The sequence below is a fragment of the Pan troglodytes genome, chromosome Y (genome assembly GCF_028858775.2).
Source record: "Pan troglodytes isolate AG18354 chromosome Y, NHGRI_mPanTro3-v2.0_pri, whole genome shotgun sequence".
Lineage (NCBI taxonomy): Eukaryota > Metazoa > Chordata > Mammalia > Primates > Hominidae > Pan > Pan troglodytes.
Genome location: NC_072422.2, coordinates 28620783 through 28635991, shown reverse-complemented (window position 1 = coordinate 28635991; position 15209 = coordinate 28620783). Strand labels below are relative to the sequence as shown.

At 40.8% G+C, this 15209-nt stretch overlaps 1 pseudogene; it reads right to left on the bottom strand.

Annotated features, from left to right (window-relative positions):
• LOC112209235 (anosmin-1-like) overlaps nt 1-15209 on the bottom strand; it is a 184898-nt pseudogene that overhangs the window by 115893 nt on the left and 53796 nt on the right.

Sequence of the window (15209 nt, the reverse complement as noted above, 5' to 3'; positions counted from 1 at the left end):
ATATCTGTGGGTTGTAGGGTTCAGAAATAGAGAAAAAAAATTAACAGCCATGACCAACCCAAGCTGTTCCTACTGGGACTGCCATGTTCACCCCACTCAGACAAGGTCTGGATTGTTTTGCAAGCAGCAGGGATGACCTTACCAGCGAGCTCTCTACCTGCGCTGATGGTTTCTCATTTCCCTGGTTAGACACTGAGCTAAAGCAAAGGAATTTTTTAAAAAAGTGTTTGCAAAGGTTCACCCTACACTTTGAAAAGTTTGCTATCACTTTGATTTGAGGAGTAAAAACAATTCCCTATCATAATGGGACAACTGGGTTCAGTTAGGGAATCCTGTAGGTTACTTAAAGTCCCAAAGTGAGTCCAAGTTCAAAGCAAATATTGTGTAAAACAAATGATCTTCCTGAGAATTTCAAAGGAGATTGAACTCCAAGTGCCTAAGGACTATGATGTCTTTGTTTCTGGTTCTCCGTGTAGGGATATTGTCTGAAAGAAACAATATTCAGTATGGTGAAAAAATTAAGTTTTATATTTCCTTTCCAAATACTTGGAGGGAGAATCTACTCAGCTTCTGATGCCAAGAACAGAAATTTAAAGTATGAAGAAAGAACATGAGCTTTTAAAACAAAAAGTCCTGCAATGTAACCCCCAACCAACAAATTTTGGCAAACTTGTCCATTATTCCATCTAACTCCCAGTTTTCTATATTGTACAATGGGGAAAATGAAGGCTGCTTCCTTGGGTTACTGGGAGAACTAGAAAGGACCCCTAGACCAATCTGTATATGCCGCCCATTTCACATTCTCTAAATTTCAATTCCCTTTAGTGAGCATGGCCAGTCTTGGTGCTCAAAGACATAGAAAAAAATAAAAGCTTGCTCTGCCTTTTAAGGAGTTCAAGTGAGCCCTAACAGTTGTAATCCACAGCTTCTTTTCCCAAGGAGATACCAAATAATCTGAGGAGACAGACACATGTGTCAGGCATTTGTTAGGTTCAAGGGGCTTTTACAATGAATAAATAGTTTTAAAATAATGGATTAATATATGCAGTTATTCAACCCAAGAGACCAAGGGACTGAGGATGATACTGAGAGGTGACAGCATGCTGGCAGTCCTCACAGCCCTCGCTCGCTCTCGGTGCCTCCTCTGCCTGGGCTCCCGCTTTGGCGGCACTTGAGGAGCCCTTCGGCCCGCTGCTGCACTGTGGGAGCCCCTTTCTGGGCTGGCCAAGGCTGGAGCCCACTCCCTCAGCTTGCAGGGAGGTGTGGAGGGAGAGGCGCGAGTGGGAACCGGGCTGCGTGAGGTGCTTGCGGGCCAGCTGGAGTTCCGGGTGGGTGTGGGCTTGGCGGGCCCCACACCAGGAGCAGCCAGCTGGCCCTGCCAGCCCAGGCAATGAGGGACTTAGCACCTGGGCCAGTGGCTGCGGAGGGTGTACCGGGTCCCCCAGCAGTGCCAGCCCACCCAAGCTGCGCTCGATTTCTGGCAGTGCCTTAGCTGTCTTTCCACAGGGCAGGGCTCGGGACCTGCAGCCTGCCATGCCTGAGCCTTCCACCCACTCCATGGGCTCCTGTGCTGCCCGAGCCTCCCCAATAAGCGCCACCCCCTGCTCCACAGCGCCCAGTCCCATCGACCACACAAAGGCTGAGGAATGCGAGCGCAAGGCGCGGGACTGGCAGGCAGCTCCACCTGCAGCCCCTGTGCGAGATCCACTGGGTGAAGCCAGCTAGGCCCCTGAGCCTGGTGGGGAGTGGAGAACCTTTATGTCTAGCTCAGGGATTGTAAATACACCAATCAGCACCCTGTGTCTAGCTCAGGGTTTGTGAATGCACCAATCAACACACTGTATCTAGCTACTCTGGTCGGGCCTTGGAGAACCTTTATGTATAGCTCAGGGATTGTAAATACACCAATCGGCACTCTGTATCTAGTTCAAGGTTTGTAAACACCAATCAGCACCCTGTGTCTAGGTTAGGGTTTGTGAATGCACCAATCAACACTCTGTATCTAGCTACTCTGGTGGGGACTTGGAGAACCTTTGTGTCGACACTCTGTATCTAGCCAATCTAGTGGGTACAGTGGAGAAACTTTGTGTCTAGCTCAGGGATTGTAAATGCACCAATCAGCACCCTGTCAAAACAGAGCTGATTGGCTCTACCAATCAGCAGGATGTGGGTGAGGCCAGAGAACAGAATAAAAGCAGGCTGCCTGAGCCACCAATGGCAACCCGCTCAGGTCCCCTTCCACACTGTGGAAGCTTTGTTGTTTTGCTCTTTGCAATAAATCTTGCTACCGCTCACTCTTTGGGTCCACACCACTTTTATGAGCTGTAACACTCACCGCGAAAGTCTGCAGCTTCACTCCTGAAGCCAGTGAGACCACAAGCCCACCGGGAGGAATGAACAACTCCAGACGTGCCGCCTTAAGAGCTGTAACACCCACCGCAAGGGTCCGCAGCTTCATTCTTGAAGTCAGTGAGACCAAAAACCCACCAATTCCAGACACAATACCATCCCACCACTGTTGAATTGTCAGTTCAACAATGCAGAGTGAAAATAATAATAATGCTTATTAAATTAAAACTTGGCTTTAAAAGAGGTAAGGCAAGCTAAGAGAAATAAGGCAGACATAAAAGGATAATTATTCTATGATTCCATTTGTATGAGGGTCTCAGAGTAGTCGAATTCATAGAGACAGAAATTAGAATGATGGTTGTGAGAATGGGGGGAATTGATGTTCAATGGGGCAAGTTTTAGTTTGGGAGGATGAAAAAGTTCTGGAAATGGTGATGATGGTTGCACAACAATGTGAATGTGTCTCATTCCACAGAACCACACACTTAAAAGTGATTGGAATGGTAACTTTTTAATGTTTTGTGAAGAAGAGGAAGAAGGAGAAGGAGAGGAAGAAGAAGAGGAAAAAGGAGGAGGAGGAGAGGAAGAAGAGGAGGAAGGAGGAGGAGGAGAAGGAGAAGAAGGAAGAGGAAGAAGAAGGAGAAGGAGAAAGAGGAGGAGGAAGAGGAGGAAGAGGAGAAGAGGAGGACGAAGGAGGAGGAGAAGAAAGAAGAAGGAGAAGAAAGGAGGAGAGGGGAAGGAGAAGAGGAAGAAGAAAAAGAAGGAGGAGAAGAAGAAGAAGAACAGCAGGTTTACATGGAGCTCCCAACCACAAGGCACATGCTTGGGCACATGCACACACACACTTCACATGGTCCTTTTCATCAAGATGGGAGAGGCCAGGAAAGAAAAGCAGCCCTGAAAATATGCCCCTCTTTGGTTGGCATGCATCTCTACTTTTGCTTGACTATAGAATTAGAAAGGAGAGGAAATCAGAGAAGAGTCAGCATTCCATTGCTGTAGGTATTGTGCTTAAAGACACTCCCTCTCTGCTCCTGTGCCCACCTGCTATAGGGTAAAACACTCCATTTCTCTTGTGGCCACGTCCAAGGGACTTTTCTGATAGATGAACAGACTGCTACCAATCCAGAGACTTATCCTCCACAACATAAATAACTTCCTGTGCTGGACACATTTTCTCCTTTAATTTTAAGATCCTGGAACCCAGCTTATCTGAAGGAACTTTATAGCTTGTGGTGAAATCAAATAAAATCCTGGCTTGAGGCACAGAATAATTTCCGTTAGGAACAAAACTAAATAAACAATGGTGGTTACACACAGTAGGATAGAACCTTCATTCAGTCATGTGTTAGGAGGACCTTCACCACTAATTAGTAACGTAGATGTAGATAAGGTGCCACACCCATGAGCTTCAGTATTCACAATTTCGTTGGTTAGACTCTTGCTGCTCGAAGTGTGGTTCATGGACCCTGCAGCCTCAGATTACCTGGGACCTTGTTGGAAATGCAATGCCTTCAGACTCACACAGATAGCTGAATTAGAATCTGCATTTGAACAAGATCTCCAGGTGATGCCCTTTAAGGTTTGAAGAAATTTGGTCTAGCTCAGTGGCCTCTCAAATGCAGGTCTGAGCACATAGGTGCATCATATCATGTTGTGTGGCCTGGCACCAGTAATTTGTGGTCTATAATAGCAAAAACAGTTAAAAATGGCAAATATTTTGGGGAGATTTTAAATTACTAATCTAAAGCATGAATCTCACACATATAAACCTCTATAAAATTCCCTGACTGAGAAAACAAGTGGAAAGTAAGGGAGGAGACATAGATAAAGTCAGACAGTTGATTGGCTGAACCAATCAATAAAGCCAAGACATTAAGCAGAGTAATATGTAAAGTAATTCAAAAGTTTAAGTGCAGAAAAAAATTTATAGCAGATTGTGATGCACATAATGTATGCAAATAAACACTATATGAATTTTCACACAATGAATGGTCACCATTTTATCCAGTTAAGTTGCGCTTACCAGTCCTAAATTAGGGAGTACCATTTTCATATTAGTGCAAAAGAATATCGTTTTCAACATCTTAAATAAGTGATGGCTTAGATAGGATGCAAAAATCATTCTTCCTGTGTTGATTTTCATTTTAGATTCTCAATACATAAATGAAGCATTTCCTATTGTTGCCATTATTTTCAGACCTATGAAAATGCTCATGATTAAAAATAATATTTCACCATTATAAGTGATTTGCCTAGTAAAGTAAATTGCATGTGTGAATCCCAAATATTTTCTCCCTTACCTGGAAGAGGATACTATATCTATGACCATTACTACATATACTTCTGTGTCTCATTGATGTCACTCTTGGCTCTGTGACTTGCTTGACTGACGGAATGTGAGAAGCGGCAAGTGCCACATTTCAGCAGAATTTTTAAGAGGTTTCCCAAAGTTCTGCCATTTTTCATCCTTCACCATAAAAATGAGCATAAATTATTCCTGATATGCACGTGAGAAAAAGTAAAATAAAGTGAAGTTTGGGGACTGTTTGTTACCATAGCATTACTTAGCAAAGGCTTACTGATAATGCATAATAATAGTAAACAAAGTAAACAGTTACAGACATTTATTTGGTTTCTAAATTGCTACTTTAAGAAACAAAATAATATTACCATATACTATAAAGGTAAAGGTAAGAAAAATTGTATTGATTTTCTTTACAAGAGTCCCTATAAGTAGGCATATTAAAATCCTTAGGCCTCTGGAGACATACAGTCAAATGTTTCACACTTTTTTTTTTTTTTTTTTTTTTTTGAGGTGGAGTCTTGCTCTGTCACCAGGCTGGAGTACAATGGCACAATCTTGGCTCACTGTAACTTCCGCCTCCTGGGTTCAAGCAATTCTCCTGCCTCAGCCTCTCGAGTAGCTCAGATTACAGGTACCTGCCACCATACCCAGCTAATATTTGTATTTTTAGTAGAGATGTGGTTTCGCCATGTTGGTCAGGCTGATCTTGACCTCCTGACCTCAGATGACCCACCCACGTCGGCCTCCCGAAGTGCTGGCCTCAAACTTTTAAATTATTTATGCTTATAATATCCACCTTTAGGTATTTTTGCAAAAAAAAAAAAAAAAAGCAAAAAAAAACTTATCCTTCAAAAAGGTTATTTCTATAGTCAAATTCATAAAAGAAGAAAGTTGACTGGTGGTTGCCAGTTGCTGAGAGAGGGAAATGAGAAGTTGTTATTTCATGAGTACTGTGCTTTAGTTTGGTAAGATGAAAAAGTTCTGGAGATCTGTTGCACAACAATTGTAATATACTTAACGCTACTTAACTATACACTCAAAACTGGCTCTCATGGTAAATTTTAATTTTTAACTTATTTATTTAATTATTTTCAGAGACAGGGTCTCACTCTCACCCAGGCTGGTGTGCAATGATGCGATCATAGCTCTTTATGTTGTGTGTGTTTGTGTGGGTTTTTTTACCGCAATAAAAAATAAAAATGTTACTTTTATAATAAAAGAAAAGCTGTTTATTAGAAAGTAGTAGTCATAAAACACAAACTTTCTTCAACATAGTTCAATGATATTTCTTTAAATTAAATTCCCAAATAGACAACTATAATAAAAATTTTGAACCAGGGTGTTTTTGTTGGTGAGGAAAAGTTTTAGAGTTGACAATTAGATGATATCCCAGGAAGACATAAGGCAATCTAATCAACTGTGCTTATTTCTCTTATTTTATACAACTTAAGTGACATGGAGGCACCTGCTCATTTAACCTTCCACACTGAGAACACTGCCCTCAGTTCATGTCCAGTAATCTCCTTCCCATCATTCTCTCACTCTAGCACTGAGCACTAATCAACTCTCATAATATGTGATCAGATTATGTATGGTCCAGATTCCCTAGTTAAGAGTATCAGAATATGCCATCCCAAAATATGCTACTGTGGCATAAGGATTATTTTGAGCTAAGGGCAACTGAGAAACAGTAGATGCAGGAAGAACTCTCTGCCTTCCACATTTCTGCCTAAAAGCAGACATAAATTTCTCTTTGTAAATGTAATATAACTTTCCATTTGCAAAAAGGTTCCCTTCTCCCATACCAGGAAGAGAAAAGTAACTCTTATCTGCATAACAAGCCTTAGTAAATAAGCCTTATCTACCATACATTTCTAGGTCACTTTCCCACAGTTTACTGCCTGGAGCCCAAAACCTCCTTTTCTTTGTCTATTCTCTTCTCCACAATGTATTGCCCTTCATTAAAATGGTATATAAACTTCTAGGTCTAACCACTTCTTTGAGTTTTTATTTCTTTTCTGTGAAGTCCCTGTGAATGTGAAAATATTATCATCAGATAAGCTTTGTTTGCCTTGTTTTCCTGTTAATATGTCTTTTGTGAATTAAATTTATAGGCCCTAATAACAGAAACCTATGAGGGTAAAGGGAAAGTTTTTCCATTGCTATACTAGTGTATTTACCTAGCAATTTTATATAGGACAAAGAAAATTAGTATCAATACAAACCAGTAAAATGTGAAGATGAATATTTATGTGTTTTCAAGAGAATATGGCTACATCTATTGTTTGAGAGATTGCCCAGTCTCTCAAAACCTGACTTCCCTCTTTTTTCTCTTCCTCATGGCCACACTACCAAAAGAAAGGAGAACCATACCCAGAATACACTTTCTCCCTTTACACACTTTCCTCAAGTAACATGCAGTCTGCCCCGTCTTCCAGGCTTTCCTAAGACTCCTCTTTTAAAGTCTCCAAGGACATAAAGGCCCATTCTATGGTCCCCACATCTTATTAGCTGCAGGACTTTGATGGGGTCACTCTATCCAGCATTTTGCATAATAATCAAGGGAAGTGAATACTTTCCATTCCCATCTCAGAAAGATGCTTTAAAAGCAAAAGGTATTCATTTATGTGATAATACTTTGCGAACTATAAATCCTAACCAAATGTAAGATATTAACATAATGACCTAAGATCAAGCCATTTACTATCAGTGTACTTGGAAAGTAATCCAGAAGTAATAAAAATCTCAAATTACTCCTAATGTAACATAATGAAGTGAAAGAATCACATTGATCAAGAGGTACACTTCTGAGAGCATAGAACTTAAGATTTCTGATTTAGATGACTGAATTTACTCCCCACACAGCACTCCATCACCCAAATGAACTCTTCGCAAGCACAGGGTCAGGCACGTGGATGGCATCTATTTAAAACCTAACAAATGAAAAGTGAGCCAAGAAGGAGGAATCAGGGTAATGAGTTTCCAAGACTCAAGAATTTCAGGCTCTACCTGCAAAAAATACGTAAGGCAAAAACTACAAGACAATGAATGCAAGCATCAACATGGCATCTTGCAAACAGGCAGGAAGGATTCATCAATTGGTCCTGGGACTAAAGAAAGGTAAATGTTAGAGACATCAGCAGAGAAAAAAAAAAAAATCTGGCCTTTGTCGGAGAAGGAGAATTTCACAGCAAAAAATAAATAAATAAATAAATAAATATTAAAAAAATATATATATATATGGGTCTGGAGTAACAGGTAAAGTAATAAGTGTAAAGAAGAAAACAAAGAGAGTTAACACATGCTGTATGGGTATTCAAGACCCATGGGATGCATTAAGCCGTCTAATCATCACAAGAATCTACATGGTAGCCCCTATTATAATCTGCCTCTCCAAATTACTACAAGCAAACGCAAAGAGGTACGGAAGAATATGGCATGCTGAGGAGTCTGGGAAAATTGTCTAATGAGAATGAAAAAATGAACACTTGAAAAATACAAACAAAAGAGCAGAGTCATCTGGAAAGTTAGATGGATACTCAATATAAAGCATGCTGAAAAATTACATGTGATCCTGTACATGTGATGCCTCAATTAGGGCTACCATGGACCAGTATCTACTGGTATCCTCTTAGAAATGCAGACTCTCAGGCCCCATCCCAGACACACCACATCAGAATCTATGGAGGTATGGCCTGGGAATCTGCATGTGAGCAAGCCCACCAGGAGATTCTTGAGTATACTAAAGTTTGAGAAGCAGAGCGTCTAAGACCTTGGGAGCTATGAAGAGCAAAAGCGGGGAGAAAAACTGGGGCTATGCAATTACCACATTTTAGGGACAGTAAATGCTTCAGTGGTATCAGAGGGGATAGCAAAACTGTCTGAGAGATTTATCAGAAGGACATTGCAGACAGCTAGATAGATAAAGGACAAGGAGCAATGAAGGAGGATTTTGACTTTTTTAGCTTGGGTGTTGAGATGTATTAATCTTTTAATTAATATTAATAATTCCAGAGAGAAATACAGGTTTGGGGAGCACTAATAAGTAACTCAGCCAAGGCGACAGAGCTAGTGAATCCCTTGTTTTCAACACTGGTGCCCAAAGACCAAACTTTATTGTGCTCCTCACTCAAACGGTAGAAGACGCCTGATTAAATCAAGACACATCAATGTCAAGGATTTAGATAGGCTCTTAAATCAGAAATAGCCAGTAAAAAGTTGAATCTAGAAGTCAGGACAGGAATACTACAACAGTCTACATGTGTTACAGAAACAAAGCAAGTAAAGAAGAGGTATTTCCTTGGCCAAAAATAGAATTATTGCTCTGCCTTCCAAATATCAGAGAGCAATGCCATTGCCCCTATTTCCTTTAGATTATGGTGATTGTGAAAGAGAGGCTTCAATTCTATTCTTTAAATCATCTTAGGGCTTGATTTATGCTGCTGCTGCAAATGCATGACTGACATTATCCTGCAAGTCCAAGCAGAATGCAGGCAAACTAGTGTTGCCTTTGTCCGGATCAGGAGGTGACCTCTCAACAGAGTGACAGCTAATGTTATAACACTGGAGGTTTCAGCACAGTGCACGTAAAGGCTGGGAGATGTCACCCTTCTGATCTATGCTTTTTCCTGACAAATACTATGCTAGGAGTGCACAGAAAATGACTCAGAAGAAATATAGAAAATCCTCCCCATGTACTTATTCTATCTGAGCTCATGTCTGCTTATAACATGGCCATTACCAACCAGAAAACAAAAGTCCTAAGGAAGGTTATTGTCTTTCTGCCTTAAAACAAAATAGGGAGACAGGCAGAGGATGCACAGGACACATGTGGGGAATAGGGCAACATTCAGAAACGTGAAAACACAGCAGACAATTGCACTTGTGGCAAATTTGCCTTGGGTCTTGGAACTGCTGTCCTTGAGGGGCCTCCACAACAGGGCTTCCCAGTCATCAGGGGACTTTTCGGTGCTGCTTCATCCAAGAGGGCTAAGATTTACAGTTGATTAGCCTGCATAGTTCAGTTGCTTTTTGAAAAGATTCTAGGAAGGGATTATTTCTGTGCCCAAAGAGCCCCTAGGGAATAGAGAAGGCCGCTTGCTGGCCGTAATGTGAATTCCCCAGAGTCGGTACACTGTGCTCAATGAAGCAGATGAAGTAAAGTTAAAGAAGCATTTAGTTCTTCAGAATGCTGGCCTTAATAAGTAACTTTTTGTGGAAAGATTTAGGAGGAGGGGAGGGTTATCCTTAGTGCAGGCATTATTTCCTCATACAAAAAGGGAAAATGTGCACACAGTTGGGTGTAAAAAGCCAACCTCGAATGCCTGCGCCCCCCAACACAACCTTCCCCGAGGAACAGTTGCTGAACACACACTCCCAAACACGAAAGCATGAATCTTCACAGCTTAATAGTCCTGAAGCCATTGTTAAGTTTCTCTTGGGAAACGCTGTTCATTCATCTGCGACTGACCAAGTTCAACCATTCAGCTATGACAACTCAGAGAATTGCAGCCATCAAAAGACCAACCTTCCTCAGCAAGCAGAAGCCAGAGGTGCTGCATCCCCCAGGAAGATCTCGGAATTCACTTCTCCTCTCCACAAGGACCCATTCCAGCCCCATGAGAGAAGTCTGCAGAAAGCTGAATCTGGGTGCATCTGCAGGCAGCTGAACTCTTTTTTTTTTTAATTATACTTTAAGTTTTAGGGTACATGTGCACAATGTGCAGGTTTGTTACATATGTATACATATGCCATGTTGGTGTGCTGCACCCATTAACTCGTCATTTAACATTAGGTATATATCCTAATGCTATCCCTCCCCCCTCAAATTATAACAAACTGTCTCTCAGACCACAGTGAAATCAAACTAGAACTCAGGATTAAGAAACTCACTCAAAACTGCTCAATTACATGGAAACTGAACAACCTGCTCCTGAATGACTACTGGGTACATGATGAAATGAAGGCAGAAATAAAGATGTTCTTTGAAACCAATGAGAACAAAGACACAACATACCAGAATCTCTGGGACGCATTCAAAGCAGTGTGTAGAAGGAAATTTATAGCAGTCAATGCCCACAAGAGAAAGCAGGAAAGTTCTAAAACTGACACCCTAACATCACAATTAAAAGAACTAGAGAAGCAACAGCAAACACATTCAAAAGCTGGCAGAAGGCAAGAAATAACCAAGAGCAGAGCAGAACTGAAGGAAATAGAGACACAAAAAACCCTTCAAAAAATCAATGAATCCAGGAGCTGGTTTTTTGAAAGGTTCAACAAAATTGATAGACCGCTAGCAAGACTAATAAAGAAGAAAAGAGAGAAGAATCAAATAGAAGCAATAAAAAATGATAAAGGGGATATCACCACCGATCCCACAGAAATACAAACTACCATCAGAGAATACTATAAACACCTCTACGCAAATAAACTAGAAAATCTAGAAGAAATGGATAAATTCCTTGACACATACACCCTCCCAAGACTAAACCAGGAAGATGAATCTCTGAATGGACAGCTGAACTCTTAAATGATCTCTGCTTGCACAGTTCAGGGCTTGTCCTGGCCCCTGAGGCTCTCACAATTCTCCCTGCAAACAGTTCTCCTTATGTGGAATTTGATGCAGAATTAGTCATTTGCAGTGAGTTAAAGTGAGTATCATTTAGTTAGACAGTTTGACTTGAGCCCAATTTTCTAACAAACAGCAAATTTCTCTCCATTCTTATGTGTAGTAAATGTTTATGTTGATTTCCATGAAAGACTTTCTCTCTGCCTTAAGTTATGGGGGCCCCAGCTGAAAATTTTAAGCACAGAGATGTACAATGAATGGCTTCTGGCCTATTTAATGATAATGGAAAGGCCACTCTGTCAATGCTGTGTTCATTGTATTAACAGCAATAGCTCAGTTGGTGTCAGTGTGTATATTCCTGTGTGATAACAGATTGGAGAAAATGCAGGGTTTAAATAGGAGAAATTCAGGGGTGTCCACCATTGCTGAGGCTTGAATAGGCAGTTTTATTCTCACAATGTAAAGAAAGCCACGAGCTAACTGGGCGGATCCCACTGCAGCTCAGCAAGGCCACTGTTGTCAGACTACCAGGTTTCCCCTTTCTGGGCAGGGCATCTCTGAAAAAAAGGCAGCAGCCCCAGTCAGGGATGTATAGATAAAAACCCCATCTCCCTGGGAAAGAGTACCTGGAGAAAGGGGCAGCTGTGGTCACAGCTTCAGCAGACCTAAATGTCCCCGGTTCATGGCCCTGAAGAGAGCAGCAGACCACCTGGCACAGCATTCAAGCTATGCTAAGGCTCAGACTGCCTCCTCAAGCAGATCCCTGACCCCATGTATCTTGACTGGGAGACAACTCTCAGCAGGTGACAACAGACACCTCATACAGGACAGCCCTGGCTGGCATCTGGCAGGTGTCCCTCTGGGACAAAAATTCCAGAGGAAAGAACAGGCAGCAATCTTTGCTGTTCTGCAGCCTCAGTGGGTGACTCCCTGGCAAACAGGGTGTGGAGTAGACCTCCAGCAAACTCCAGCAGACCTGCAGCAGAAGGGCCTGAATGTTAGAAGGAAAACTAAAAAAAAAAAACATGTCCACTCAAAGACCCCATCCAAAGGTCACCAACATCAAAGACCAAAGGTAAATAAATCCACAAAGAGCAGGAGAAACTAGCCCTAAAAGGCTGAAAATTCCAAAAACCAGAACACCTCTTCTCTTAAAAAGGATCTAAAATCCTCACCAGCAAGGGAACAAAACTGGATGGAGAATAAGTTTGATGAATTGACAGGAGTAGGCTTCAGAAGGTGGGTAATAACAAACTCCTCTGAGCTAAAGGGGCATTTTCTAACCCAATTCAAGGAAGCTAAGAACCTTGAAAAAGGGTAAATGAATTGCTAACTAGAATAATCAGTTTAGAGAAGAACATAAATGACCTGATTGAGCTGAAAAACACAGCACGAAAACTTCATGAAGCATATACAAGTGTCAATAGCCAAGTCAATCAAGCAGAAGAAATGATAACAGAAATGTAAGATTAACTTAACAAAATATAGTGAGAGGACAAGATTAGGAAAAAAACAATAAAAGAAACAAACAAAGCCTCCCAAAAATATGAGAGCATGTGTAAAGACCAACTCTACATTTTATTGGTGTACCTGAAAGTAACAAGGAGAATGGAATCAAGTTGGAAAACACTCTTCAGTATATTATCCAGGAGAACTTCCCCAACGTAGCAAGACAGGCCAACATTCAAATTCAGGATATACAGCTAACACCACAAAGATACTTCTCGAGAAGAGCAACCCCAAGACACATAATCGTCAGATTCACCAAGGTTGAAATGAAGGAAAACATATTAAGGGCAGCCAGAGAGAAAGGTCGGGTTATCCTAAAGGGAAGCCCATCAGGCTAACAGCAGTTTGTCTGTAGAAACCCTAGGAGCCAGAGGAGAGTGGGGGCCAATATCCAACACTCTTAAACAAAATAATTTTCAGCTCAGAATTTCATACCCAGCCAAACTAAGCTTCATAAACAAAAGAGAAATAAAATCCTTTACAAACAAGCAAATGTTTAGAGATTTTGCCACCACCAGGTCTCCCTTACAAGAGCTCCTGAAGGAAGCACTAAACATGGAAAGGAGCAACTGGTACCCACCACTACAAAAACATACCAAATTGTAAAGACCATCTGCACTATAAAGAAACTGCATCAACTAATGGGCAAAATAACCAGCAAGCATCAGAATGACACAATCAAATTTACACATAACAATATTAACCTTAAATGTCAACAGGCTAAATGCCCCAATTAAAAGACACAGATGACAAATTAGAGTCAAGACCGATCAGTGTGGTATATTCAGGAGACCCATCTCACATGCAAAACACATACAGGTTCAAAATAAAGGAATGCATGAATATTTACCAAGCAAGTGGAAAGCAAACAAACAAACAAAAAAGCAGGAGTTGCAATCCTAATCTCTGATAAAACAAACTCTAAGTCAACAAAGATCTAAAGAGAAAATTAAGGGCATTTCATAATGGAAAAGGGACCAATGAAACAAGAAGAGCTAACAATCCTAAATATATATGCACCCAACACAGTTGGGTGATTAGCCTGCATAGGAGCACCCAGACTCATAAAGCAAGTACTTAGAGACCTGCAAAGAGACTTAGACTCCTGCACAATTATAGTGGGAGACTTTAACGCCCAACTGTCAATATTAGATAGATGAACAAGACAGAAAACGAACAAGGATTTTCAAGGCTTGAACTCAGCTCTGGACCAACCAGACCTAATAGATATCCACAGAACTCTCCACCCTAAATCAACAGAATAGACATTCTTCTCAGCAACACATCACACTTAGCCTAAAATTGACCAAATAACTGGAAGTAAAACACTCCTCAGCAAATGCAAAAGAATGGAAATCATAACATTCAATCTCTCAGACCACAGTGCAATCAAATTACAACTCAGGATTAAGAAACTCAATCAAAACCGCACAACTACATGGAAACTGAACCTGCTCCTGAATAACTACTGGGTACATAACAAAATGAAGGCAGAAATAAAGATGTCCTTTGAAACCAATGAGAATAAAGACACAACATACCAGAATCTCTGGGACACATTTAAAGCGGTGTGCAGTGGGAAATTTATAGCACTAAATGGCTACAAGAAAAGGCAGGAAAGATCTAAAATTGACACCCTAACATAAAATTGAAAGAACTAGAGAAGCAACAGCAAACAAATTCAAAAGCTAGCAGAAGACAAGAAATAACTAAGATCAGAGCAGAACTGAAGGACATAGGGACACGAAAAACTCTTCAGAAAATCAATGAATCCAGGTACCGGTTTTTTGAAAAGGTCAACAAAATAGATAGACTACTAAGCCAGACTAATAAAGAAGAAAAGAGAGAAGAATCAAATAGACACAATAAAAAAATGATAAAGGGGATATCACCATCGATCCCACAGATATGCAAACTACCATCAGTGAATATTATAAACAACTCTATGCAAGTAAACTAGAAAATCTAGAAGAAATGGATAAATTCCTGGACACATATGCTCTCCCAACTCTAAACCAGGAAGAAGTCAAATCCCTGAATAGACCAATAACAAGTTCTCAAATTGCAGCAGTAATTAATAGCCTACCAACCAAAAAAGGCCATGACCAGATGGATTCACAAACAAATTCTACCAAAATACAAAGAGGAGCTGGTACCATTCCTTCTGAAACTATTCCAAACAATAGAAGAAGGAATCCTCCCTAACTCATTTTATGAGGCCAGCATCATCCTGATACCAAAACCTGACAGAGATACAACCAAAAAGGAAATTTCAACCCAATATCCCTGATGAACATCAATGCAAAATCCTCAATAAAATACTGGCAAACCATATCCAGCAGCACATTAAAAAGCTTATCCACCACGACCAACTCGGAATCATACCTGAGTTGCAAGCCTGCGTGGTTCAACATACACAAATCCATAAATGTAATCCATCACATAAACAGAACCAATGAAAAAAAGACATGATTA